This window comes from Vipera berus, assembly GCF_964194415.1.
Source record: "Vipera berus genome assembly, chromosome: 3".
In the NCBI taxonomy this organism is placed as follows: domain Eukaryota; kingdom Metazoa; phylum Chordata; class Lepidosauria; order Squamata; family Viperidae; genus Vipera; species Vipera berus.
This window is the reverse complement of record NC_138204.1, coordinates 166,910,348-166,916,800: the sequence shown is the minus strand read 5'-3', so window position 1 is coordinate 166,916,800 and position 6,453 is coordinate 166,910,348.

Genomic DNA, 6,453 nt, shown 5'->3' with positions numbered 1-6,453 from the left:
AACCTCTAAAGCTGGTAGTGTTTGCTCCTAGATTTAATTTTATATATGTAATTTCTGTATGGGTGAGGCTACTATACTGCAGAGATGATGCATATGTGGAGGAGGAACAGGGACAGGCAAGGAGAACTGGTGTTAAATGTTGGTTCATACTAATTTGCCACAGCCAATTCGCCATGGCCAACTCATCATCACTAACTCACTACAGCCAACTCACCGCAGGACAATTTCTTGTGGGACAAGAGTTATACCAATATCAAAGAAATGATGGAATAGAATAATTAAGATAAGATAAGATAATCTTTATTGTCATTTTTTTACTGTGGGCACAATGGCACACATCAAAAATGAAATTTAGTTACCCGCTCTCAAAGTGAAACACATACATGACACACACCTAAAACATACTATAAACAACATATGTTTAGACCCACACCCCTACATATACATAACAATAAAATATTAAATACTGTCCATCTTGAATATATAACGGAAGGAGGAAGGATGCAAGAGGAGGGACAGAATGAAATGTGAATGACAAAAATTAAAATATTTCTTTATTTATTTTAAATACTTGAAATGTTAAATTGTCCCACGGTGAGTTAGCTCATGCTGAGATGGCTGCAGTGAGTTGGCCCATTCTGACCTCAAGGTATTTCATTATTTATAGACATTTTAGTTTATGGCCCTACTGAAGATGAAGACCAACCAGAGACTTTTAAAGTTTTAGCCATCATTCAAATCAAGGGTCTCCAACTGAACAAAAGCAATGATTCCCTTGTTTTATACAATATCTGGGACATCATGGCAATGAATATGCAGTGAGTTAAGATTCAAAGAAAGAATATGAGGAATTAATTCCTTAAATTGACTTCCCAGAGTCATCTCATACAGGAGGTGGGTGGCATAAAAAATTAATAAACAAAGTAATGCATAAAATAAATAATTCCCTAGAATTTGTAAATGAAGTAAAATGATTTTGAGGATGTTGCAGTGTTTAGATTGGTATTGCCATTGGCAGACACTATGATCCCTTTAAATGAACTGCATAAAATTCTGCAACCACAAAATGAGGGATTTAGGAATGCCAATTCTTAATCAACTGTCCTGTATTGATATTCCATAAATAGAAGCCTTAATCTCCACCATTACCATCCAACACAATACCTCAAATGTAATTTAAGTTCTTCCAAATGAATAGTCAGATATTACCTGAAATAGACAATTGGCTCAATGTATAATTTGAGCCATACTTAAAAAAAACCTTTAGCCTGATATCCAAAAATGAAGTCAAGTAACTTCTATGCCCTCTACACTGCTCCCTGTTCCTGCTCCAATGGCTTGCAACACAATGGGAAAGGGATAATTCATGATTGTTGAATTAAAAGACACTTGCTCCTTGGGAGGAAAGCCATGGCAAATCTAGACAGCACACTAAAAAGCAGAGACATCACCCTGTCAACAAAAGTGTGTATAGTCAAGGCTATGGTCTTCCCAGTTGCAATATATGGCAGTGAAATCTGGACCATAAAAAAGGCTGAGCACCAAAGAATTGAGGCCTTTGAACTATGGTGCTGGAGAAGACTCCTGCGAGTCCCTTGGACTGCAAGGCGATCAAATCGGTCAGTCCTAGAGGAGATCAACCCTGACTACTCTTTAGAAGGCCAGATCCTAAAGCTAAAACTCAAATACTTTGGCCACCTAATGAGAAGGAAGGACTCACTGGAGAAGAGTCTAATGCTGGGAAAGATTGAGGGCAATAGAAGAAGGGGATGACAGAGAATGAGGTGGCTGGATGGAGTCACTGAAGCAGTAGGAGTGAGCTTAAATGGACTCCAGAAGATGGTAGAGGACAGAAAGGCCTGGAGGCACATTGTCCATAGGGTCGCGATGGGTCGGACATGACTTCGCAGCTAACAACAACATGCTTCTTCAGATTGTGTCCAACTCTCTTCATCAATACAATTACCCAATCCAACCGGTTAACCTATGAAGGTGTTTGTTTAGATTCTCAGTTTCCTATTATCAGAAAAACTAGCATAAATGTATTTGAAAACTTTTATTGTACTAGTGCATGGCAGTGAAAAGTAATTGTCAAATTCTGAAACAACAAAAACAGCCTTTCAAGGAACGTAGGATACCACAAATGAAAGGAAAAAGTATGACTATTAATATGTGTGATAATGTATTAAACAGTGACAAAAAGAAAAGAATAATTCAATTTCACCTTTGATGTATTTAATCCAAGAATGGAAATTAGGTTCAAACTGCCTCCCCCCCCCAAAAGAAATATTGCTGTTGGGATGTCAGGATTCTGGTTCAAGGTATGGTAATTTAGTTATGAAATAATTAGCAAACTTACATGAGTATTTAGGGGCATGGAAATTCTATAATTTTGGATGTTGAGAAACCTATTGATATATTGTCACATCTTTCTCTATAATCATTGAGAAACTCTACTAAAGCAATGAAATTTCAAAGATCTAAACCAGACATGTCAAACACAAGGCCCGGGGGCCGGATCCGGCCCATGAAGTGGTTTCATGTGGCCCGCGAAGCCATCCTGGAAACAGTGAGGGAATGGCCCCCACTGCCTTGGCCCTGGCCCAGAGACCCTCCTTCTGCCAGAGACCCTCAGATCTGTCCCACTCCTGCCCAGGCCCCCATAGGCACCCTTGATGTGAACGATGTAGAGCTGGCCATGCCCACCCAGTAGGCCATACGCACTCTAGCCACGCCCACCCAGTAGGCCACGCCCACCATAGCCATACCCACCCGGCCCCCTGAGGGCAACCGCAATGCTGATGCGGCCCTCAATTAAATTGAGTTTGACACCCCTGATCTAAACTAATATTAGAAATCAGAAAATACAGAACAATGTTTACACAAATGTACAGGAATTAATCTACAAGATCTCAGTATAATCCTATGAATATTATATGAGATATGGATATCTCAGGACTCCACTGGATCTTCTCCCTCTCTTATGACTCCTAGGATTACTAACTTTGGTGATATAACTTGATTTGAGCATCTGATTTTAAATACACATAAAGGATAAACCTGATGGAATTCTTCAATTGCCTGGCAATTCTCCTTTTCCAATCACAGCAAAAAAGATAGGGTGGATGGAAGCCTATATTATTCTTTGGTCAGTCTAGGAAAAAAAGAGGAATTTAAAGTAAGATTATTGATTTTCCTTCTTAATCTAAATGAGGGTAAACAGTTAGACTGGGATTTGGGCTTTTGAATGCGAAACAATCCTTGGTTATTCTTTGCGTGATGACTGAATAAATATTTACTAATGTATATCTGGTTTCCTAACATGTAACACCCATATTTTCATTAGGCGTTGATGGTATGCTGAATCAGCAATCCAAATTCACGAATCCTATGTTTAAAAGAGTACTTAAAGGTCTCCTAGTGAAAACAATATCTTTGGGCAACAGGCTGATAGTTGGATATATGAACACCTGGCCAAAAGTCTCCAGCAAGATTGCACTTCCAATAAGATTCCTAGAGGATAATTTTCCTTCTAATATATAGCTAGCTGTGAGATTTTCATCCTATTGTATTGAGACATAATCATTCCATAATTAGCACTACATTTTGTGCATAATTAGTTATTCCTGTGGCAGACAGGCATGAAATATATTTCTCCATTCCTTTATTATTATATTAAATTGCCAGTGGAGATTTTTAAAAATGAATAATGATGTTTATGTATATAGCTTCATGTTCCTCATTTCCTCAGTAATTGTAAAGGTGTAGATAAACTGTAACCATGGTAGCAACCATTTCATATACCTTTAAAAGTAATGCAATGGACCTTCTCACACTGATGTAACACACAGAAGAAGCATTTATTGTGTTATCCTATAGAAAACAATCTCTCAATAAAGGATACCAAATGTAGCATAAACCTCAGCTGGGCACTTTTAAAAATGTAGGACTACCATGCCCACAATTAGTCTAAGAAACATAGAAGGTAGTCCAGCAAATCTGGAATATGTTATTTTTGTGTTCTCCCAAAATCTTTTACTTCCAAACTTAAATAACAAAGATAATTATAATTATTCAGTAGACGGAATCTTGATACAGTTTCTTTTTAAACTCATGTGATAACCATGAGTTTAAAAATATTTTTTTATCAAATTTAGTCTATGTATTATATAGAGAGCTTTTCACTTTTGTATAGCGTTTTTTGTAGACAATGTTCATTCCATGCCAAGAATTTTGTCTGAGAAAAACTCCCTGAGGAAAGAAGCCCCTAATAAAAGATAGGTAAGTAACTTTTGGCTTGTAAACCATATGTGATTCTTAGAGTCTTGCTTTACAGGAAGGTACACACAATACTGGTCATCTCCTGCCAGTGATCCTGTTTGAATAGTATACATATGAGTATGTGAGAGAAAAAGAAAGAGAAAGAGAGAGAGAAAGAGGGAGGGAGAGACGGAGGAGAGGAAAAGAAGGAGATAGGTAAGTAGGCATGGCTTGGATGCCCACAGGTACTGGTAGGTTCCAACCTCCAATCATTAATGAATGTGACCCTAAGGGCTAAAAAGTTAGCTATGTTGATACGATTTAGTTGGATGACAAATAATTTAAAAGGAAAGATGAAAGATATTAGACAAAAGACCCAAACAAATCAAATTCATAATTTCTCTTACAAAACCTTATCAGAAGAGAGATGTAACTGGTCCTTTGCTGAACATGATAGATAGGAACATGTAAAGAAATTGATCACACATACCTACATGTGATAATAAAAGGAATTTTTCAGAAAATAGGAATTAAAGATGGAGATCATTATTTTTAATCCAACCTGACCAAATATTTCTATGTTTATTTTAAACTACACAAATTAAATAAGTTATTTGGAATCAAGCTTTTCTTTCCTCTATCCGCTCTTCTTGCGTAGCCTGTTGGCAATTTTTTTATTTCTATATGGGTTCCATGATTAATGTAGGAATGAAGCAACCCAAATAGTATCAGGTCATCCATACCACTGATCTAATTTGGGTTATGTGCACTGGAGTCTTTTTGAATCCGAAAGGCTCCTAGTGCTCCAGATAGCTGCTCTTCATGAGAAGACCACTGAGTAAGTCCTTAGTGAAAATAAGTTCTAATTACAAGTTGAAAACTTTAAAAAAAGGAGGGAATAAATAGCAAAGCAAATAAATAGCAATTAAAAACTTTCATTTTTTAATAAGTTGCAAATGGATTAAAGGTCCAAATAAATTTGAAGTAAGATTTTGGAATTAAAGAATTCTTCTCAGGAGAAAATGCTTTTCTTTTGAATAAAAAACACAAAAGATTTTAAAAATTAGACATTAGATAACCCTACCCCTACTCCTAACAATTAAAGGAGAAGTACACAAACTCAAATATAGTTACAGAATGAAGCAAAATGTTCTAACATATAGTATATATTGAAGGAATTTTTGATCAATGGATATAGAAATTAATATTAATAATATTTGTTAGATTGGGTCTAAAAGATGTTAAGGTAGAAGAACAAATGTTACCTGACAAGTTTGATACAGAGTTTTAAGTGAATTTACAGATTACAGGCTAAAGAATTATTTGGAAAAAGATGTTATATTGGACATACATAAAAACTGGCTGATGTTTTATCAATTGAAGGAGATATTCAATATCATTTGTAATATTTTAAGAAGAGGTGATAAGTTATTAAAATTGTTTATACTTGTGATGAAGGTGGGGAATCCTTTTTATATATTTGTTTTGCTTTGCTATACTTTTCCTGTATTATTTTTCATTTTTTCTTTCATTTATCATATATTTTTATTTTCTGCACCTTTTTTCTTTTTATTCTTCTTATCTTTCTTTTGGTTTCTTTTAGATATTTTTTATTACTTTAATTATAATCTTTAATAAAATCAGTACTTAAAAAATTCATAGGTCAATCTTATGAAAGATGATTGAGATGCATTTCTCCCAAGCCCCACCCCCATACATTCCATAATAACCAAGAAGAACATGTGAATATGACTAAACTATTTGGGTATAAATGAAGGAAAATAGCATTTCTGAGGACAGAGTATTTTTATAGTTTAGAAAGATTCTTTCAAATTTTCACAGAGTATGCATACAGGTTCAAATGCCACTCAGTGATGATCAAGCAGATGTTTTGTATGTATAAACTCAATCCCTGTCATCAATCAATAAGCAATGAGAACACCTGTTCCCTTTGATCACAGAGTCAGTAGCTCATTCTGGACTAGATGACAAAAGTCTATATTTCCTGCAGTAACCTGGAACTAACTTTACTCTGCTATATTTGTAGTTATAGAGTATGTAATTGACAAGCTTTCACTATCTTCCTGCCTCCAATTATATTGAACTTCAGCATTCTTATTCAATTATATTGAACTTCAGCTAGCTAGTACGTTTGGGGGATGCTCAGTGGGAGAAACCTAATGAAAAAGGAGT